Source organism: Microcaecilia unicolor, chromosome 4 (genome assembly GCF_901765095.1).
Source record: "Microcaecilia unicolor chromosome 4, aMicUni1.1, whole genome shotgun sequence".
Classification (NCBI taxonomy): Eukaryota; Metazoa; Chordata; class Amphibia; order Gymnophiona; family Siphonopidae; genus Microcaecilia; species Microcaecilia unicolor.
Window position 1 is genome coordinate 73,765,061 of NC_044034.1, and position 23,608 is coordinate 73,788,668.

A 23,608-nucleotide genomic window follows, 5' to 3' on the forward strand; every position below is an offset into this window, starting at 1 on the left:
CACACTTCTCCAGTTTGGCAAACAGGCGATGCACAGTACAGACATGGTGGACGTGTTCCTGGGGGGGAAGAAGAAAAAACCAAGATGTCATCTAGGTACACAATTACCGAAGAATACAGGAGATCTTGCAGGATGAAGTTGAAAAAGTCTTGGAAGACCGCAGGGGCATTACAAAGTCCAAAAGGCATCACTAAATACTCAAAGTGGCCCTCATGGGTGTTGAATGCGGTCTTCCATTCATCTCTCTGGCGAATGCGAATCAGGTTGTACACTCCCCGCAGGTCTAACTTGGTAAAAATTACTGCTCCTTGCAGGCGATCAAAATGTTCGGGGATTAGCGGGAGAGGATACCGGTTCTTGATAGTGATGTCATTCAGGCCCCGATAGTCAATGCAAGGTCGCAGAGACCCATCTTTCTTGAACACAAAGAAAAACCCAGCCCTCGCTGGAGAAGATGAAGGTCGAATGAACCCCTTCTGGAGATTATCCTGGATGTAGGAACGCATGGTCTTAGATTCCTCCCGGGAGAGTGTATACAATCTGCCCCTAGGGGGCATTTTTCCAGGAAGCAGGTCAATTGGACAGTCAAAATGACGATGCGGGGGCAGAGTGTCCGCTTCTAAAGTGTTAAAAACGTCCCAGAAGTCCTGGTATTCTGCTGGTAAAGAAGCTTTGCAAGGTTGAAGGACCCCGGGGAGAGTCAAAATGGTTTTCCGGGATGGTTTAACGGTCAAGAGACGTGTGTGACAACAGCCCAGCTGCTGATCTTGCCATGGACCCAGTCAATACTGGGTGCGTGGCTACGTAACCAGGGTAGGCCCAAAATAATAGGGTGGATGGATCCGCAACAAATCCGATGCCGCAGAGGAAGGCCTTCCAGGCACATCGAAAACCATCCGGAATCGGCGAAGAAACTCTCCCAGATCTGATAGAAGCGGATCACGTTGCTCCCAGAGAGGGGAGGCCCAGGCCAGGGCTGGGTCCGTAAGGAGTGAGATAATATAAGTAATCTTAAGACTCTCAGAAGGAAACGACCCGGGCTGCATCTCGAAAAAGCATCAGACATTGGTTCAAAAAACCCCGGCACGCAGCAGGAGTGCCGTCAAACCGAGGATGCTCCGGGAGACGCAGTCCCGAGAAGGGTGGAGCAGGCCTCGGAGCTGGCACAGCAGGTTGTCGTTGGGACTGGAGGGTGGCCATCTGAGTACAAACATCTTGTAAGCTCCTGACAAGTGAGCTTGTTGTTGCTGGAGGACCTGTGCCAGGTCCACTCATGGCTTCAGCTTACTGTCATGCTCGTGAGTCCTTGTGCCCAGGCGGAGCACAGAGATGAAGACTGGAACCTGCGCTCTGCTGGGCATCTGATTATCGGTTAAAACCAATAAACCCTTATATTCATCAAAATGATGGAAAGTTGGATGATAAACAAATTCAAATTTATTTACATCATTTCAGTATCTTATATTGTACTCAATCAGTGTTTAGGAAAGATTTTAGTACTGAGTCAGTACTAGGAACAATTGTGAATCGGGGAAGGTCTATTTCGAGAATGGGTCAAGATGCCCTTATTATACAATGTGATTTATCAAGCGCATTTGATTTGTTGGATCATGAGGAATTAATATTTTAAGTGACATAGGAATTTCAGGGAGCATATTGGATTGATTTTATGGTTTTTTTTTTAAAGTAATACACAGTATAGAGTTAAGATGCATGGAGTGCTCTCTGAAGCTTGGAGTCTGGGTTGCGGGGTCCCTCAGGGGTCCCCGCTTTCTCCTGGATCCTGGGTGTTCAGGTAAACAATCACATTTCTAAGGAAAATCAAGTTAACAAAATTGTGAAACAATCATTTTGTTTGCTTAGAAAATTGCAGTTAAGTAGGAAGTATTTTGATAGACACATCTTCAGATTAAGTGTTCAGGGGTCCTTTTACTAAGGTGCACTGAAAAATGGCCTGCGCTAGTGTAGGCGCGTGTTTTGAACAAGCACATCATTTTTCAGCACGCTTGTAAAAAATGCCTTTTTGTTTTTTTGGCAGAAAATGGACGTGCGGCAAAATAAAAATTGGTGTGCGGCCATTTTGGGTCTGAGACCTTACCGCCACCCATTCACTTAGCAGCAGGGCTTTTTTTGAGGGGGTACTGAGTACCGGCACCTTTTCCACTGTCTGCTAAAATTGACCTATGGACCCCAAGTTTTAATGAAAGAGCTCAGTCTCTACACGCCAATTCTGCCTTGTCATAGATTCTGTGGCTGGTTGCAGGGGGCCTGGCTGTTGTGGGTGGGTCCCTCAGTGATCACCTGACCCCTGAAGGGTGGCCTAGCATTTGAGTACTGGCACCTTTTTTGCTAGAAAAAACACACTGCTTAGCAGTAAGGGCTCACGTGTTAAGCGAGCGGTAATCATCAATGCAAGTACACTGCCAATTACCGCCCGGTTAGCACCACACGCTCAAAAATAAAAAACATTTTCCGATATGTGAAAAACATTGAATTACCGCCCGGACCGCGGTAGCTGGGCAGTAGTTTGTATTTAGAATTTTATACATACAAGCCCCTCTTTCCTCGATTCAATTACTATCAGGGGGCATGAGATTGGGATTATGTCATTATTACATTTTCCATCATTCCTTAGGGTTAATGATAAGAGGTCCTTTCCAGCTTAATAGCTGGAGTATTGTGAATTTCACTTCCTTTGGAAGTAAGAAGAATACAGGACTACAGATTGTTTAGGAAGGTTTTAAAAACCTTTTTATTCAAGAAAGTTGTATCGGATGTGTAGGCTGTATTTTTGATACTACAATGATGTTTGTTGTTTTTTATATTTGCTGTATATATTTCCTTGGTAACGTCCAAGCTTATTTTTGGTTGTTACCCACATTGAACCTGTTCAAGGTAGTTGCGGGATATAAGAGCCAGAATAAGATAAGATAAGAAGAAAATATTCCTGATGTAAGGATCAGCTTTATTGGTTTTATCACTGCCTTGCAGCTTAGCTTCCCCTACTCTGCAAACTCTTTGACACCAGCTAGAGCACTAATGGTAATATTCTCTACAGAGCACAGACTGGGGACTGAGTCAGCATGCGTACTCTGCTCTGCTCCCACCAGGGGACCTGGAAGCACAGCACATATGCTGTCTAAGCTCCCAGGCTGTACTTCTTCAAAGGATATTGCTGCTCACACCGTAACTAAAGGATCGCCCCGTCTGCAGTTCAATAGGCACACTGTTTTTTTTGGGTGAAGAGTACAAGGCTTTGTGAGAAGATGTGATGGAAAGTACAGGGCTGTACTGGCCAGTAGAAGAGTGCAGGGACTGCATTGGTGGGGGGGGGGGGGGGGGGGGGGGTTGAAGATTGCAGAAACAGTGAGCAGGAAAAGGTGCTTCAACTGTAAGAGGCTACATACTCAGACTTCAGAGAGTGCTAACAGTTTGGTAGGGCTGGGACTGTAGAAGGCTGAAAGTGTGGAAGTAGTGCAGGGACTGTGGAAAGACTTCTGATAGTAAGGAGACATATGCCCAGACTGGTGCTAAACGCTGACTTGCCCATTATATTCTTATGGGCGTCTCACCATTTAGCGGCAGCTGATTTTTAGCATGAGCTAAAAGCGCTAGCACACCTTAGTAAGAGACCCCCTCAGCTTGTGTTTGGATCATAAGTACATAAGTACATAAGCACTGCCACGCTGGGAAAAGACCAAAGGTCCATCAAGCCCAGCACTCTGTCTCCGACAGCAGCCAATCCAGGCCCCAAGAACCTGGCAAAAACCCAAAATTTAATAACGATCAATGGACTTTTCCTTCAGGAATCTGTCCAGACCCCCTTTAAACTCAGCAAGGCCAGCTGCCGTCACTACCTTCTCCGGCAATGAGTTCCAGAGTCTAACCACACGCTGAGTAAAGAAAAACTTTCTCCAATTTGTTTTAAACCTACCACATTCTAATTTCATCTTGTGTCCCCTAGTTCTATTATTGTTAGAAAGCGTAAACAAACGCTTCACATCTGTCCGCTCTACCCCACTCATTATTTTGTAGACCTCTATCTTATCACCCCTCAGCCGCCTTTTCTCCAGGCTAAAGAGTCCTAGCCGTCTTAACCTCTCCTCATAAGGTAGTCGTCCCATCCCTTTTTTTTTATTTATTTTTTTTTTTATTTATATTTATTCATTTTCATTAAATAACAAGCTATTACACTTGACAGGTAATTCAGAAAAGAAAAGATTACAATAACAGCAATTTAAAAGTAAACATAGCAATTTCTTTTTTAGACCACTAACTTAGGAGGTGGGTGTAAGGAAAAAGAAGACTTCTTAAATCAAAAGTATCGGTTCCTGAGGAAATTTGCTTAACACACTTCTCGGTCCCATCAAAACATATTATACCATCATAGTGGAAAATGACTTTAACCAAGTTTCTTAACAGTTATAAATTCTTTCAGTTGTTCCGGTTGAAAAAAAATATATTTCAAACCAGTGTATTTAATAACACATTTACATGGATAGTTCAAGTAAAAGGAGGCTCCCAGTTGCAACACTTCAGATCTCATAGAAAGAAAAAGTTTTCTTCTTTCTTGTGTTTGTTTTGTTATATCTGGGTACATCCATACCTTTTTCCCACGAAAAAGAACATGCATCTTTTTAAAATACATGCGTTTTACTGCCTCTAGGTCTTGTTGGAAAACAAAGAACACATTAAAGTTGTTCTAGGTGAATCAGCTGTTAAGGATGTTTCCAGAATCTCGGATATATTTAAATGTTCCTCTGGTACCTCTGGTGGTACAGCTTGAAGGGTATCATCCACTGATTTTTTTGTATAAATATAATATATTTTATTCAGTGGTGGAAAGGAATCTGGGGTAAAATTTAATACTTCTGAAAGATATGTTTTAAAGGCTTCCTGTGGATTGATTCCAAGTTCCTGAGGAAAATTCAAAAAACGTAAATTCAACCTACGGTTGTAATTTTCTATTTGCTCGAGTCGACGGTGGATTATACTGTTATCCTTAATTACCGAGGCAGATACTCCTTGCAACTGAGAAATATCATCTCTAACAGCTTTAAATTGCTCAGCCGTTTCTTGATTAGAAGTATTTAAAGAAAGTTTTAAATTTTCAACAGTACCTAGCAAAGTTGCAATCTCTTGTGCTGTTCTGGCTGTCGTCAATTCCACTCTCTGGAGAGCGTCCCATATGCTCTCCAGAGTAACCGCTGTCGATCGCATTTTCTGAGCTCCTGGCTCAGCCAGGATCGCTTCCATCTCCTGGCCTCCTGAATGGAACGCCTCTCTAGTTCCTCGATCGTCGGCCAATACCCCTTCCACTTCCGGGTCGGGCAGGTCTCGCCTGAAGAGGCGGCCATCGGGCGGCAGCGGCGGTTGATGGTCCGGAGGGGAGAGTGACACATCTAGCCCCAAGACTCCAAGGGTGTCTTCCCCCGTGGCTTCAGCAGGGCCCCTCTCGGTAAGTTGGACCGATTGCCTCGAGGCAAAGCGCTCGTCCCATCCCTTTTATCATTTTCGTTGCCCTTCTCTGCACCTTCTCCAATTCCTTTATATCTTTTTTGAGATGAGGCGACCAGAACTGAACACAATACTCCAGGTGCGGTCGCACCATGGAGCGATATAACGGCATTATAACATCCTCATGCTTGTTTTCCATCCCTTTTCTAATAATACTCAACATTCTGTTCGCCTTCTTAGCCGCCGCAGCACATTGAGCGGAAGATTTCAACGTTCTAGCCACGATGACTCCCAGATCCCTTTCTCGGTCCGTAACTCCTAAAGCGGAACCTTGCATGACATAGCCGTAATTCGGGTTCCTCCTTCCCAAGTGCATCACTTTGCACTTGTCAATGTTGAACTTCATCTGCCATTTGGACGCCCAATCCCCCAGTTTTTAGTCATTTGGTTCAGTTAGCTTTCAGGCCCTGAAACTCATTCAGTTCACTCAGATCTATTGAAGTCAATGGAAGGGACATAAGATTTCTTGATGAAATCAAGGACAGCTTCATGGAACAGCTAGTTCAGGAGCCGACAAGAGAAGGAAAAATACTAGACTTAGTCCTTAGTGGTGCTCATGATCTAGTGCAGGGGGTAACGATACGAGGGCCGCTTGATAACAGTGATCATAATATGATCGGTTTTGATATTGGCATTGAAGGAAGTGAAACTAGGAAATCAAGTACGCTAGCGTTTAACTATAGAAAAGGTGATTACGACAAAATGAGAAAAATGGTGAAAAAAAGACTGAAAGGAGCAGCTCGCAGAGTAAAAAACTTGCATCAGGCGTGGATGCTGTTTAAAAACACCATCCTGGAGGTTCTGGACAAATATATTCCACGTATTAGAAAAAAGGGAAAAAAGACTAAACGTCAGCCGGCGTGGCTAAACAGTAAGATAAAGGAAATCATTAGAGCCAAAAAACAATCCTTCAGAAAGTGGAGAAGAGAACCAACTGAAAGTAACAGGATAGATCATAAGGAATGCCAAGCCAAATGCAAAGCGGAGATAAGGAGGGCAAAAAAGGACTTTGAGAAGAAATTAGCGTTGGAAGCAAAAATACATAGTAAAAATTTTTTTAGATACATTAAAAGCAGAAAACCGGCCAAAGAGTCGGTTGGGCCGCTGGACGAAAATGGTGTTAAAGGGGCGATCAAGGAGGACAAAGCCGTAGCGGAGAAATTAAATGAATTCTTTGCTTCGGTCTTCACCGAGGAGGATTTGGGAGGGACACCGGTGCCAGAAAGAATATTTGAAGCGGGGGAGTCGGAGAAACTAAACAAATTCTCTGTAACCTTGGAGGATGTAATGGGTCAGTTCAGCAAGCTGAAGAGTAGTAAATCACCGGGACCTGATGGTATTCATCCCAGAGTATTAATAGAACTAAAAAATGAACTTGCGGAGCTACTGTTAGAAATATGCAATCTGTCCCTAAAATCGAGTGTAGTACCGGAAGACTGGAGGGTAGCCAATGTTACTCCGATTTTTAAGAAGGGTTCCAGAGGAGATCCGGGAAATTATAGACCGGTGAGTCTGACGTCGGTGCCGGGCAAGATGGTGGAGGCTATTATTAAGAATAAAATTGCAGAGCATATACAAAAACATGGACTGATGAGACAAAGTCAGCACGGATTTAGTGAAGGGAAGTCTTGCCTCACCAATCTAATGCATTTTTTTGAGGGGGTAAGCAAACATGTGGACAATGGGGAGCCGGTTGATATTGTATATCTGGATTTTCAGAAGGCGTTTGACAAAGTGCCGCACGAAAGACTCCTGAAGAAATTGCAGAGTCATGGAATCGGAGGTAGGGTATTATTATGGATTAAGAACTGGTTGAAAGATAGGAAGCAGAGAGTAGGATTGCGTGGCCAGTATTCTCAGTGGAGGAGGGTAGTTAGTGGGGTCCCGCAGGGGTCTGTGCTGGGTCCGTTGCTTTTTAATGTATTTATAAATGACCTAGAGATGGGAATAACTAGTGAGGTAATTAAATTCGCCGATGACACAAAATTATTCAGGGTCGTCAAGTCGCAGGAGGAATGTGAACGGTTACAGGAGGACCTTGCGAGACTGGGAGAATGGGCGTGCAAGTGGCAGATGAAGTTCAATGTTGACAAGTGCAAAGTGATGCATGTGGGTAAGAGGAACCCGAATTATAGCTACGTCTTGCAAGGTTCCGCGTTAGGAGTTACGGATCAAGAAAGGGATCTGGGTGTCGTCGTCGATGATACGCTGAAACCTTCTGCTCAGTGTGCTGCTGCGGCTAGGAAAGCGAATAGAATGTTGGGTGTTATTAGGAAGGGTATGGAGTCCAGGTGTGCGGATGTTATAATGCCGTTGTATCGCTCCATGGTGCGACCGCACCTGGAGTATTGTGTTCAGTACTGGTCTCCGTATCTCAAAAAAGATATAGTAGAATTGGAAAAGGTACAGCGAAGGGCGACGAAAATGATAGTGGGGATGGGACGACTTTCCTATGAAGAGAGGCTGAGAAGGCTAGGGCTTTTCAGCTTGGAGAAGAGACGGCTGAGGGGAGATATGATAGAAGTGTATAAAATAATGAGTGGAATGGATCGGGTGGATGTGAAGCGACTGTTCACGCTATCCAAAAATACTAGGACTAGAGGGCATGAGTTGAAGCTACAGTGTGGTAAATTTAAACGAATCGGAGAAAATTTTTCTTCACCCAACGTGTAATTAGACTCTGGAATTCGTTGCCGGAGAACGTGGTACGGGCGGTTAGCTTGACGGAGTTTAAAAAGGGGTTAGATAGATTCCTAAAGGACAAGTCCATAGACCGCTATTAAATGGACTTGGAAAAATTCCGCATTTTTAGGTATAACTTGTCTGGAATGTTTTTACGTTTGGGGAGCGTGCCAGGTGCCCTTGACCTGGATTGGCCACTGTCGGTGACAGGATGCTGGGCTAGATGGACCTTTGGTCTTTCCCAGTATGGCACTACTTATGTACTTATGTACTTATGAAGAAAGCACTCTGCCAAATTTACTTATGTAAAGTTCCTGGCCCTGGAAACACAAGTGAAAACTTGGGTGAAATTTAGTTACACATTCAAATGAGCCAGAAGCTTATTTGCATCCACAGCTAAATTTTAAAGCCTGGCTCTTTTGGATCCAATAAAGTTAATGAGACAGAAGCACTATTTGCTCTATTTACTTATGTTCCTGGCGATGGGAACATAGTTAAATTGAAAAAAAAATGCCCCGTTTCATTTTCCAGTGATAGGCTTTAAAGGGCACACTGGGCCTGAATTGAAAGCCCCCTAGACTTCCCCTAACCATGGAACCTAACACCTCTAGTAAGTCAGTGGGCCTCTCAGCACCCATCCCCCTCCCCAACCATATTGAAAGGCACATATGTTTATTTATTTATTTGTTGCATTTGTACCCCACATTTTCCCACCTATTTGCAGGCTCAATGTGGCTTACATAGTACCGTAAAGGCGTTCGCCAAGTCGGTTGATAACAAATACAAGGTTATATAGTGGTCGAAGGAGGTAGGTGTGAATCGACACCGTCAATCATAATTTACTTCTTGACACACTGTCCTCATTCGGGTTCCAGGGTTCCGTCCTCTCCTGGTTCTCCTCGTATCTTTCCCAACGCACCTTCAGAGTATTTTCTAATGGCTCTTCTTCCACCCTCGTCCCGCTCTCTGTTGGGGTTCCTCAAGGATCTGTCCTTGGACCGCTTCTTTTCTCGATATACACCTCTTCCCTGGGTTCGCTGATCTCATCACATGGTTTCCAGTACCATCTCTATGCCGATGACACCCAGCTTTACCTCTCCACTCCCGACATCACAGTCGAAACCCAGGCCAAAGTTTCGGCCTGCCTCTCAGACATCGCTGCCTGGATGTCCTACCGGCATCTGAAACGGAACATGGCAAAGACTGAGCTCCTTGTCTTTCCACCCAAACCCTCCTCTCCTCTTCCCCCACTTTCCGTCTCTGTTGACAACGCCCTCATCCTCCCCGTCTCTTCAGCCCGCAATCTCGGAGTCATTTTCGACTCCTCCCTCTCCTTCTCTGCCCATATCCAACAGACAGCCAAGACCTGTCGCTTCTTCCTCTATAATATTAGCAAAATTCGCCCATTCCTCTCTGAACAGACCACCCGAACCCTCGTCCACTCGCTCGTTACCTCTCATCTTGACTATTGCAACCTTCTCCTCGCTGGTCTCCCGCTTAGCCACCTATCCCCCCTTCAATCTATCCAAAATTCCGCCGCACGTCTTATCTACCGCGTGAACCGATACTCTCATATCACCCCTCTCCTCAAGTCGCTTCACTGGCTCCCGATCTGCTACCGTATACAATTCAAGCTTCTCTTATTGACCTTCAAGTGCACTCAATCTGCAGCCCCCCATTACCTCTCTACCCTCCTCTCCCCGTATGTTCCCACCCGTAACCTCCGCTCTCAGGACAAATCACTCCTATCTGTACCCTTCTCCACCACCGCTAACTCCAGACTCCACCCCTTCTGCCTCGCATCACCTTATGCCTGGAACAGACTTCCCGAGCCCATACGCCATGCGCCCTCCCTGCCCATTTTCAAGTCCTTACTCAAAGCCCATCTCTTCTCCCTTGCTTTTGGCGCCTAACCACCTTCCCCATTCATGATACCTACACTGACTACTTAGTTTGTTACCTTTAGATTGTAAGCTCTCTTGAGCAGGGACTGTCCTTCCCCATGTTTAAACTTGTACAGCGCTGCGTAACCCTGGCAGCGCTATAGAAATGCTAAGTAGTAGTAGTAGTAGTAATCAGGCACCATGAGGGTCGAAAGGAATAAAGATTGTGTATTGTCCAGTACGATCATTGGTTATGCTGTGTTGCTGGGTGTGGGGATTTAAGTTGGATCGGTGGGGTTGACCTTTTTGAAGAGGTTGGTTTTTAGTGATTTCCTGAAGTTTAGGTGGTCATGGATTGTTTTCACAGCTTTTGGGAGTCCATTCCATAGTTGTGTGCTTATGTAGGAGAAGCCGGATGCGTAAGTTGTTTTGTATTTAAGTCCTTTGCAATTTGGGTAATGTAGGTTTAGGTATGATCGTGATGATCCAATTGTGTTTCTGGTTGGGAGATCTATGAGGTCTATCATTAATCTTGTGACTATGCCGTAGATAATTTTGTGGATCAAAGCGCAGATCTTGAAGATGATCCGTTCTTTGATTGGGAGCCAGTGCAGCTTTTCTCGAAGGGGTTTAGCACTTTTGAATTGTGTTTTACTATGTATCAGCCTGGCTGCTCTGTTTTGGGAGGTCTGGAATTTTTTTGTGAGTTGTTCTTTACATCCCACATAGATTCCGTTGCAGTAATCTGCATGGCTTAGGACCATTGTTGAAAAAGTGGGCCCTTAATGTCCCTCACATTCCTGTTGGGCCAGTGCTTCTCCAACCCTCCCTCCAGACTCACCCAGGCTTAAAGCTGCTGACGCCATGTACCCTTAAGGCTTAATCCCTATTCCATAAAAAATCCTGAGACTGCCTCATCTACCCTTTCCAAGTCCTCAATGCACCCCTTTGGTGCCTGTGTTATAACTTCTTTTAATTTTCAGGTATTTGTTAGTATACTGATTTTCCTCCCCCCATTATATTTTAAACACTTTGACGCAGTTGTCTGAAGCCAGCCAAAGCGGACAAAATTATTTTTCTCAATAAAAACTGGAAGATGTAGGACTCGATCTAATTTCCCTTTTGACATTATGTAACACTGCGTGTTCACACTAAGAGTTGTTCAAATTACAGTTAGTCTTTGTTCAATTGCAGCTGCATATTTGTGTTACTCTAGAGGCGTGTTTTCAAAGCACTTAGACTTACAAAGTTGCATGGAGGGGCATAATCGAACGGGGCCGCCCATCTCTAAGGCCGGCCCCGTAAAGCGGCATACCTGACCGTATTATCGAAACAAGATGGCCATCCATCTTTCGTTTCGATAATACAGTCGGGGCCGGCCAAATCTCAACATTTGGGCCGGCCTTAGAGATCGCCGGCGTTAGAGATGACCGCCGTTGGTTCTTTGCCGATAATGGAAACTAATGGCGGCCATCTCAAACCCGGCCAAATCCAAGCCCTTTGGTCGTGGGAGGAGCCAGCATTTATAGTGCAGTGGTCCCCCTGACATGCCAGAACACCAAAAGGGCACCCTAGGGGGCACTGCAGTGGACTTCACAAATTGATCCCAGGTGCGTAGCTCCCTTACCTTGGGTGCTGAGCCCCCCCAAAAGCCCCAAACCCACTACCCACAACTGTACAACACTACCATAGCCCTTAAAGGGTAACGGGGGGCACCTACATGTGGGTACAGTGGGTTTCGGGTGGGTTTTGGAGGGCTCCCATTTACCACCACAAGTGTAACAGGTAGGTGGGGGATGGGCCTAGGTCCAACTGCCTGAAGTGCACTGCAGTACCCACTAAAAACTGCTCCAGGGACCTGCATAGTGCTGTGATGGAGCTGGGTATGACATATGAGGCTGGGGAGTAAGGGGAGGTGATCCCCGATTCCCTCCGGTGGTCATCTGGTCAGTTGGGGCACTTTTGTGAGGCTTGATCCTAAATATAAATGGACCAAGTAAAGCCGGCCAAGTGCTCATCAGAGCCGGCCTTCTTTTTTCCATTATCGGCCGAAGCCAGCCATCTTGTAACCCTGCCGACACCCCCCCTTTAACTTTGGCCGGCCCTGTGACGGAAAGCAGTTGCAGCCGGCCAAAATCGGCTTTCGATTATACCAATTTGGCCTGGTTTAGAAGGCCGGCCATCTCCCGATTTGTGTCGGAAGATGGCCTGCCTTCTCCTTCGAAAATAAGCAGGATAATAACCTATGGAACTTTATAAGTCTAAGGGCCCTGTTTACTAAGTTGCGCTAACATTTTTGGCGCATTCACAAAATTTGTGCACACTGTGTGGGCATCTACACAGCATGCACTAATGGTTAGCACACGCTAAAAACACTTAACATGCCTCTAGCATGGCTTAGTAAACAGGGCCTTAAGTGCTTCGAAAATAAGCCCCTAGTGTGTTATAATATTAGCAAAGGCCTGAGGTTATTGGCCCCTATATTTCAGTTAAACTGAATCGAAACGAAAAATCAATTCATATGAATGAATTGAATCGAAACGTTTTGACTGAATCAGACAGTACTGCTGTGAAGGGTGATGTTTATGTAATTTGATCCTTTAACATCTGGCCAGTTTCAGCAATGTAGCACCTTTCTTCACATTTTCTGCACTGAATAATATTTGCTACATTATTGAAGAACTTTGAGTGTGGTCCCATTATGTTCAAAGGGTGCAATGTTCTACCTTGTACTATTCTTTATAGTGTAGCTCTAAAATGTGTTTAATTTTCAATTTACTGTTTTCAAGTTTACCTCATTTATTGTATTTACGTTTATACCTGGCTATTTTACTATTCTTATGCTGTTAAAAAAATTGTAAGTTTTATGTTAAACTGTACCACCTTGGGTGAATCTCGTCATAAAGGCAGTTAATAAATCCCAATAAATAAATAAAAGTTATTCTCATGTCTAAGGATTTTTACTGCTGCAGTTACTTCCTCTCATGATATATGAGCAGTTCACTGTGGAATGTAGTCGCAGTGTATAAGCCTTACTAATAGTGGTCTTTTCATCCTGAGCTCGAGTCCTTTCTCCACTTCAAGGAGGTTTGATTGAAAATGAAAACAGCAGACGGCATGATGTCAAAATGTTGAAGCCACTTAGGCTAGTCTATGTTTCCCCTTTCCCGCACAGCCATCATTCTACGTACACTCAAAACAAAGCAAACAAACCTACAAGCTGCTGCATCCAAGGTGTCGTTCTTTATTGTTCGTAGCATTTTTATTTAATCTTGAGTATATTTTCAAACATGCCAGCTTGTGCAGCATACAGATGTACACAGAGGAAGTATAATGGAGGGGCCCTTTTACTAAGCCACGGTAAAAAGTGGCCTGCGGCAGTGCAAGCACATCTTCTGGGCATGCACCAGACCGGTTTTTACCATGTCCTGGAAAAAGGGCCTTTTTTTAATGAGCCAGAAAATGGATGTGCTGCAAAATAAAAACCAGCGCGTGTCTATTTTCGGCCTGAAACCTTACCGCCACCCATTGACTTAGCGGTAAGGTCTTGCGTGCTACCCGGGTGGTAGGCATGCAGCGCACGACCACTGCCATATACTGCCACGTAAGTGCCACATGGTAGAAAATAGAAAATATTTTCTACTGCATGTTTTCGGCGCTGATTTAGCGTGTGCTGGACGTGCAAAGGCCCTTACGTGCCTTTGTAAAAGGGTCCCCAAGTGCAGCTGTGCTGAATACATCACATCATGGTCAAGCTTGTTGATTACAATCACATCAGCACGCCATATTGATGAGTTTCAACGCTCGCACACTATACACCATATAGTCAAACATTGCATAACTAGTAAAAAGGCCCGATTCTGAGAGCAATGAAACGGGCGCTAGCAAGGTTTTCATCGTAGTGTGTATGTTTGAGAGAGTGTTTGTGAGAGTGACTGTGTGAGAGAGAGTGACAGAGTGAATGTGTGAGTGTGTGACATAGAGTGAGGCTGTGTGTGTGACATAGAGTGAGGCTGTCTGTGTGACAGTGTGTGTGTGAGAATGAGAGTGAAAGGGTGTGTGTGGATGATAGAGGTACATAGGCGTGTGTGTGAGTGAGAGACATGCTGTCTGCGCAAGGCACACTGTGTGCTTGTGTGTGTGTGTGAGTGTGAGAGATGTAGATTTTACATTTGACAGTTGTGTGTATGAGGCAATTTGTGAGGAAGGCGGCGACTGGATTTTTTTTTTTTTTTGGGGGGGGGGAGTTTAAATGTAGATATTAGATAAGCATTAGGGGCTTATAGCCCATTTAGTTATGTTTAAAGAAAAGAGATCTGCATGAAACAAAATATTTATTTTTTTATTTTGAGTTAAAACCTTCAGAGTCAACTTGGGGGGGGGAGGGGAGGGGGAAAAGGGGGAAGGGGGAAGATTAAGAAAAGGGGGGTTCGGTTTAATGGGTTAAACAGAAAAGAATTGTAACTGTATTAACGATTTAAACATAAAACCTTCAGAGTCAGCAGCACCTACCTCTCTCCTCCTAAAATCCAACGTGCGCTGCGCTGTGTGCCACAATTTCTGGGTCTGGGAACACCTCAGACACTCTTAAGCAGCCTTCAGTCACAGTGATGACGGCCCCTCCCACGCGTTCCCGCCTATGCGGAACAGGAAGTGACGGGACGGGAGCGCTCTAGGGAAGACTGACTGTGAGTGGCTGAGCCTGTGAGGCAAGAAGCACATCATGATGATGCGATCGGTGACGCTGCGAGCCCGAACCGAAGGAAGCCGGTTTAAGGCGGATCGGTGCCGGCGGTGTGGAGGCAAAAAGAGGAGGAGCTTGGGACGCGGTGCACGGTGAGAGACCGAGTAGTGGGCAGAACTGGGCACGGGCTGGGCATGGCGCTCAGCGTGACGGCGAGCCGGCAGTAGCACTGTCTGCATAGAAGAGTCAGGACTGGGGTACTGTCGGAGTCGGAGAGAAAGAAACAGCTGATCTGCCCTGCTGCGGCTGGGGAGGCTTAGCCTCCCCAAGCCTCTTATACCGGGCGCCTATGGTTCCGTCTCGTTCCATTGCCTAGCATTGTTGCAGATCGTTGATTGGTCCTCCGTGCGTCTTACGTGTGGTTCCGTTGTCTACCAACGTATTGGCGATGGAAGTCCTTCCTTATTTCGTGCAGGTCGAACGGGCGAGCGACTCCATTCGCTGAGTGTCACTGCTCCACCCTTGTCATCACGTTGTGACGCGAGGGCGGGGCACACACTCATGGACAAAATTTGATCTACACCACCTCACATTTAGAACGTTGGGAGATTTGAGGCTTCATTAGAACGTCCGCGTTGTGAATTACGTCTGGATGGGGCGTGGCTGAGGGCGGGTCTATGAGTGAGGGTGAGTGCTAGGGTTACCATACGTCCGGATTTCCCCGGACATGTCCTCTTTTTGAGGGCATGTCCGGGGCGTCCGGCGGATTTTGCCCCCGCCCACGTTTGTCCGGATTTCTGGACAAACGTGGGCGCGGGTGCGGGCAGGCGCGTGCGTGCGGTGGGCGTGTGATCGGCGCGTGGTCTCCCGTCCCCTCCCCTCCCCTTCCTTACCATGTTCCCTGGTGGTCTAGTGACGTCTTCGGGGCAGGAAAGAGCCCCCTCTTTCCTGCCCGGAGCGCTGCCTCCCCTGTCTATCATCCTTCTCGGTCTGGCTGGGGATTCAAAATGGCCGCCGAGAGTTGAACTCTCGCGAGGCCGCTTCAACTCTCGGTGGCCATTTTGAATCCCCAGTCATACCGAGGATGCAGCAGGCAAGGGCAGGCAGCGCTCCGGGCAGGAAAGAGGGGGCTCTTTCCTGCCCCGAAGAGAAGACGCTACTAGACCACCAGGGCTAGACAGTGAGGGGGGGGTATGTGATGGGGGGAGGGGACTATGTGACGGGGGGGGGGGGAATAGGGGCGGAACCCGGACCTGAAGGGGGCGGGGCAGGGGCGGGGCATGAGGCGGGGCGGGGGCGGGGTAGGGGGGCGTGACATGTGTCCTCTTTTTCAGAGGACACAAAATGGTAACCCTAGTGAGTGCCGGTGCTCACAGCCTAGCCTACCAACAGTACAGGGCTTCAGTGCCACGGAGTGAGCTTCAGAACGTTGGAGGTGAGAATTATTTATATAGAAGATAAGATACTCCTTCGACCACACCCACAATTTCTTCCAAGGTGGTGTCTCAATTGTATTTAATCAACCCATAATACTTCTAGTATTCTGTCCACCTGTTCATACTGATGCTAACCATGGAGGTTCAATACCTCCTTGAAGTCAACCAACGCCGATTGCATACTTTAGATTGTGCGCGAGCACTGACCATTTAGCTCGCACAACTGCCAAGCCGCCTATCTCAGTTATTTTGGTTGGACGACCTGCTGCGCTCCCCCCCTCCCTCTCCGTCCTCTGTTTCCTTCCTGTTTCCGGCAAGGAGGCGGGATGTAGAAGGAAAGAAGTTGTGTGATGATGTGTTTGGTTGGTAGCGTGTCATAGCAGGGGACGGACCAACGGAGAAGGGAAGCTGTGGGATTGGTAGTGGGCGTCTTCAGGTCTGAGTTTGATCGAAGAGGGAGGGGAGGGGAGGGGAGGGGGTGGGGTGCCGGGTGGCGTAAGGTGTTTGGACCTCAGATTCAGATCCGACTTTGATCGGAGTGGAAGAGGCATCGCGGACGAAGAGGCCAGCAGGAGAGATGGCAGGATTATGCAGAGGGGAGACCGGTCCCCCGATCCCCCAATGCGCCTGAGGAAGGGAGCTCGGTGTGTGAGGGTATGAGTACAGTCGAATCACGTGTGTATCTTTGCTACCAGGTTTCTACACTTTGCTTTTATTGTGTCGCATACTAGAGTTACCAATTCTGGATAGACCCGCTTTATAGGTTTTGTCACATGATGTTACTGCACTTTCCGGTTTTGCTGAAACTTGTTTATTAGGCGAGGAGCAGCGTACAGCTTGTTCAAATTCTGTTCCCTTGCATAAAAAAAAGAAGCACCTGTTGTGAATGCCAGACTGTGCCTGTGAAATAAATTCACATACATCATAAGCACATAAGAATAGACATATTGATTCATCTAGCTCTAGCCCAGTATCCTGCTTCCAACAGCGATCAATCCCAGTCACATATGCCTGGCAGAAACCCGGTTAGTAGCACCATTGTATGCTGCAAACCCAGGGCGAACAGTGGCTTCCCCCATATCCATCTCAATAACATACTAAGGACTTTTCCTCCAGGAACTTGTTGAAGACTTTTTTTAAAACCCAGATACGCTAACTACTGTTACCACATCCTCCGGCAATGAGTTCCAGAGCTTAACTATTCTTTGAGTGAAAAAATATTTATCCTATTTGTTTTAAAAGCATTTCCATGTAATTTAATCGAGTGTCTCCTGGTCTTTGTACTTTTTGAATTAACCTCCACCCACTCCACACCACTCAAGGATTTTGTAGACCTTGATCATATCCTTCCTCAGCTATCTCTTTTCCAAGCTGAAGAGCCCCAACCACTTTAGCCTTTCCTCATATGGGAGCAATTCCACTCCCTCAATCCTCTTCTTTGAACCTTTTCTAATTGCGCTATATCTTTTTGGAGATACGGCGACCAGAGTTGAACACGAGGTGAGGTCACACTCTGAAGCGATACAGAGGTATTATAATAGTTTTGGTCTTATTTTGCATCCCGGTAGTAATAATTCTTAGCATCCTGTTTGCTTTTTTTGGCTGCCACCGCACACTGGGCAGAAGATTGCAGCGTATTGTCTACAGTGAAACCTTGGTCTTTTTCTTGAGTTCTGACTCCTAAAGTGGAGCCTAGCATCAGATAACTATGATTCAGATTATACTTCCCAATGTGCATCACTTTGTATTTTTTCACATTATTTTTCATCTCCCATTTGGATGCCCAGTCTTCCAGTTTCCTAAGGTCTTCTTGCAATTTTGCACAAACTGTGTGCGTTTTGACAACTTTTGAATAGTTTTGTGTCATCTGCAGATGTAATCATCTCACTCGGTCAGATTTTCAGATCATTTATGAAGTATTGGAAATATAGTACTAATTTAGGAGCCCTTTTACCAAGGCATGGTAGTGCACGGTAAAACAGTACTACCGAGGTTGACCCTGGCACCTGGTAATTTTGATTTTGCCACACACCATTTCCTGTGCTGGGGGGCAGGAAGTAGCCATTCCCGGTGTTAATTGGGCAGAGCTGCTCGATTACCACACAAGTAGCGCATGAACCTTTACCACTTACTAAGTAGGAGGCAGTAATGGAAATTAGCACTTGGCCATTAATAGATAAAATTGAAATTCGGCCATTTTCGAGCCACGCTAAAATATGGCCGGGGTACATGGGAAACCCATGCACTGTAACTACCACCAGCCACTTTTAGCACGGGTCAGTAAAAGGACCCCATAGTGGAACTATGGCCACATTGAGCTTCAAAAAGGTGGGAAAATGGGGGATACAAAATGTAACTAATAATAATAACTTTTGTTTCAAGTACTGCTAGGTTATAGGAGAACACACAACCAGTGTTGGTGAATTTGCTTTGGCTTCCTGTTTGGAAGCAGCATATAAAACTGCTGATCTTTGACATTTTGAATTTCCTATGATCATAGAACTTGACTGCCTGGTGCAACGTCTAAAATGGTGTTAGCTAGCCAGGGATGCCTTTTGGCTGTTCCTTGTTATTTGTCAAGTGTGCTGGAGGTTGAGAGCATTCTCTGAGCAGTTCCAGTTCTTTGGAAGAGTCTCCAAGTAGATTTGCAACAAGAGACCAATTTAGTATGTAAAAATGTAAGAATAAGGCAAACGATCTGCAAAATCCAACGTGGAAAACAAACCAGCAGATCAGTATAATATCCAAAAAGACTTTATTGAAGATACCGTGTATGAAACAAATGCCCGACACAGGCTGTGTTTCGCCCAACAATAGGGCTGCGTCAGGGGCTAGTCTGTATCTTTCTTAAATAAGATCGGTATCAAATTATATGTCAAAACAAGAATATAAGGAATCTTCTTCATAAAAAACCAGCATGAGCAGCATAAAATAGAATATCCTGGATGACGCCAGATAGACAATGAATAGCCTGCTAACGAATCTTATTTAAGAAAGATACAGACTAGCCCCTGACGCAGCCCTATTGTTGGGCGAAACACAGCCTGTGTCGGGCATTTGTTTCATACACGGTATCCTCAATAAAGTCTTTTTGGATATTATACTGATCTGCTGGTTTGTTTTCCACAAAACATAAGAATAGCCATACTGGAGTAGATCGATGGTCCATCTAGCCCAGTATCCTGCTTCCAACAGTGGTCAATCCAGGTCACAAGTACCTGGCAGAATCCCAAATAGTAGCAAGATTCCATGCTACCAGATCCCAGGAACAGCAGTTTTAAAAGTACTACCATTTAATTTCATTGAGTGTCCCCTAGTATTTGTACTTTTCAAAAGAATAAACAGTCGATTCACATTTACCCATTCTACACCACTCAGGATTTTGTAGACCGCTGTCATGTTCCCCTTCAGCTGTCTGTTTTCCAAGGTGAAAAAAAACCTAACCTCTTAAGCATTTTCTCACATGAGAGGAGTTCATCCCTTTAATCGTTTTGGTTGTCCTTCTTTAAATTTTGTCTAATTCCGCTATATCTGTGATACATCAAACGGAATTGCACATAATACTCAAAGGTGAGGTCACACCATGGAACAATACAGAGGCATTATAGCATTCTTTGGGGCTCATTTTCAAGAGAAAAACATTCAAAAAGTGGCATAAAGCTGCATTTGAACGTTTTTCTCACAAAAACGTCCAAAGTGGTATTTTCAAAAGCATGTTTTAGATGTTTTTCTATGAAGTCCATCAAAAGTGCATTCAGATCACAAGGGGGAATGTCGGGGGCATTTTGAAGGCGGGATTAGGGCATGTGTAACTTGGATGTTTTACAGTCATAATGGAACAAAACAAAAACGTCCAGGACTAAAACCAAGACATTTTGGTCTAGATCTGTTTTCAGAATGAATAAGGCTGAAAAAGGTGCCCTAAATGACCAGATGACCACTGGAAGAATCAGATCAGGGGTGACCCCCAATATCCCCCCCCCCCCCCACACCAGTGGTCACTGACCCCCTCCAACCTCCCAAAAATGTGAATAAAAATATGACTTGACAGCCTCAAATGTTAAAGTCCAGTCTATTAGAGAAGCATGCAGGTCCCTGGAATAGTGTAGTGGTCGGTGCAGTACACTATGGAGTGGAGGACCCAGGTCTCTATCTCCCTCTACCTGTCACACTTGTGGTGGAAACTGTGACCCCTCCCAAAGTCACCAAAACCCTACTGTACCCACATATAGGTGCCCTCTTCATCCATAAGGGCTTTTGTAGTGGGGGACAGTGGGTTTTGGAGGGCGCAGGGGACAAGATAAGGGAGCAAAGGTAAGAAGTGTACCTGGGAGCATTTTCACGAAGTGCACAGTAGAGTGCCCCATTGCTCTTCTGGGAGACCAGTCTACCATGTTTCCCCGAATATAAGACACTGTCTTATATTAATTTTCCCTCCCCAAGACCCACTAGGTCTTATTTTCAGGGGAGGTCTTATTTTTTTTCGGGGAAACATCGGGGTCGCCACCCCCAACCGAGGTCGCCGGGCCCCCCTCCACCCGCCCTCCGTTGCTCCCAACCTGAAATGCCTCCTTTCACCTTCCTTCGCAAGTTCGGAGCAAGCAGCAGCAGGGCAGACCTCTCCTTCCTTCTGTGCCTCGCCTTCGCCTGACGTTACGTTACGTCAGGCGAGGGCGGAACACTGAAGGAAGGAGTGGCCTGCCCTGCTGCTGCTTGCTCCGAACTTGCGAAGGAAGGTGAAAGGAGGCGTTTCAGGTACTGGTAGTTCCGGGAGCGATGGAGGGCGGGTGGAGGGGGGGGCAACGACCTCGGGGGCGGCGGCGGCAGCCTTTGTCCGGCTCTCGGTGGCACTGCTTCAGGTAGGTCTTACTTTCGGGGGAGGCCTTATAATACAAATTTGTAGCAAAACTCCGGTAGGCCTTATTTTCGGAGTAGGTCTTATTTTCCGGGAAACACGGTATTAAAAATGCTGGCTCCTCCTACATCCCAATGGCATGAATCTCTATTTTTCCTACTTATTCTGTTTATTTTTTTCAAAAATGGACCAAAAAAAAGAAAAGTCCAAAGCACAAAACCTTGTTCGATACAGTGTTTAAAAAAAAAGAAAGTTAAGACGTTTTTCTTTTTCAAAAATTACCTTATTTCCTGTTTGTATTTTAGATGTTTTGTGCAAAACGTCCAAAATTGGACTTAGATGTCATATCGAAAATGCCCCTTTGTCTTATTTTCTCCGTTTCCTAATAATTCCTAGTATTCTGTTTTCCTTTTTTTTTTGACTGCCACCACACACTAGGTAGAAGATTTCAGCATATTGTCCAAAATGACTCCTAGATCATTTTCTTGGGTGCTGACTCCTAAGGTGGCATCTAACATCAGGTAACTATGATTTGGATTATTGTTTCCACTTTGCATTTGTCCACATTAAATTTTATCTACTATTTGCATATCAAGCATTCTTCAGTTTTTTCACAGTCTGCATGCATTTTAACATATTTGAATTGTTTTGTGTCATCTGTAAATGTAATCACCTCACTTCCATATCATCAAGCTGATCAATCCATAGACTGGTGGGTTGTGTCCATTCCATCTACCAGCAGGTGGAGATAGAGAGCAAACTTTTGCCTCCCTATATGTGGTCATGTGCTGCTGGAAACTCCTCAGTATGTTCTCTATCTCAGCAGGTGGTGGTCACACACAGCAGCAGCTCTGGCTAGGCCTCCAAGCCTAATCCTTAGGTTTTGTTGAGGCCTGGGGTTGAGGGCTCTTTTGAGCAAGTGCAAACCTGGTGGTGCCAGGTCCCTCCTTTTCTCCCCCCTCCCGCTGGCTCCGTTTAAAAAAAAAAAAAAATTTTTAAACGTCTTTAAAGGCGTTTAATTCGACGTTTCTTTAAACGTTCATTGCAGCTACTCACTGGGACACCAGTTCGTTACAGCTCGGAGCGGCAAGCAGGTAATTTTACCTTTTTATAGCGGGCAGGGGGTTCCCCGATTCTTCTCCTCGTGGCATATGGCGTCGGAGGGCGAGGGCGCAAAGGGTCGCTCCCCGGATCGCTGGAGCGCTTCTAGAGGGGATGCGGGGGTTTTACAACCTGATTCGCCCTTGATGGGTGACAGTTTAGTGGCCGATGAATGTCCCGGTCGTTCCTCCGGCGTGGCGGTTTTTTCCCGCCATAAACGCCCATCCCCCGCTCCTCGCCTCCGCCATCTTGGCCGGCCACGCGGCTCGGACGGCTTCTTCGTGGGCCGCCCTTGAGGTTGGAGACATTAATGCCATGAACGCCCTTAATTTGGGCGACGGCACAAGCGGCTAAAGTTAAGCGCCGTTCTTCCCGCGCGGCTCCTTCACGGAGTTTCGCGCCGGACGCCATTTTGGATGCGCAGCATGTCTCTCCCCCGCTATTGCGAGCGCCGGTTGAGAGTGCGTCTAGGGCTGTTGCCCAGGCTGCGGAAGTGCACAGTCTGGGGGGTTTCTCCCCCGAGTTTGTTTTGCTGCTGCATCAGGCTTTCCTCATGCAAACGCTGCCCCTGCTCCCTCTTCTGATAAAGAGGTTGAGGTTCCCAGAGGTAAACGCCCTCGGGTTGATTTCCAGGCCTTGGAGGACTTTGTCTCCTCCGATGTAGATGAGGGCAGCGTGTCTGAGGTCTCCCAACGGTCCTTTGCGGATTCCTTGGAGGAGATAGATCCCCGCTCGGATGGAGCGGATGACCCCTCTGCAGCGCGGCTTTTTAGCCCAGAGGATTTGCCCAACCTGTTTTACAGGCCATGGACACTTTGAAGATTTCCTCTCCGGAGGACGTCTCTCCCTCAGCCCCTGTTGGCTCTGCCATTATGCTGGGGACGAAGCGCCCGCCTAGATCCTTCCACGTGCATGATGCCATGCACTCCTTAATTGCGGCTCAATGGGATGTCCCGGAAACGAGCCTTAAAGTGGCTAGGGCTATGTCCCGCCTCTATCCTTTGGCTGTGAGTGAACGTGAGGCCTATCTGTGGCCTACCGTGGATTCTTTAATCACTGCGGTGACTAAGAAAACGGCGTTGCCGGTGGAAGGTGGCACGGCCCTAAAGGACGCCCAAGACAGAAGATTGGAGGCGGCCTTAAGGTCGTCCTTTGAGGCAGCTGCTTTAAGTTTGCAGGCCTCAGTTTGCGGCTCCTATGTGGCCAGGGCGTGCCTGACTATGGTGCAGCGGGCTTCCCCCTCGGATCTTTCCTTGAGGGCTGATTGGCCGGCCCTGGAATCGGGCTTAGCCTATTTGGCAGACTTGCTGTATGATGTCTTGAGAGCCTCAGCTAAAGGCATGGCTCAGACAGTCTCTGCGCGGCGGTGGCTTTGGCTGAAACATTGGTCTGCTGACCACGCCTCTAAATCCCGCCTGGCTAGATTGCCTTTTAAAGGCAAGCTGCTCTT

At 46.4% G+C, this 23,608-nt stretch overlaps 1 protein-coding gene across 4 annotated transcripts in view; it reads left to right on the plus strand.

The window, feature by feature from the left end:
• Positions 1 to 14,220: 14,220 nt before the first annotated feature.
• Positions 14,221 to 23,608, plus strand: part of LOC115468551 (solute carrier family 46 member 3-like) — a 35,740-nt gene continuing 26,352 nt past the window's right edge. The window contains exon 1 of one of the 4 annotated variants that reach the window (XM_030200347.1): positions 14,221 to 14,232. The gene's annotated coding sequence lies outside the window, so the exon portion shown is untranslated. Of the gene's footprint in view, positions 14,233 to 16,673; positions 16,878 to 21,536; positions 21,579 to 23,608 lie in introns of those variants that run through there. The other 3 variants (XM_030200344.1, XM_030200346.1, XM_030200345.1) reach the window with 3 other exon arrangements.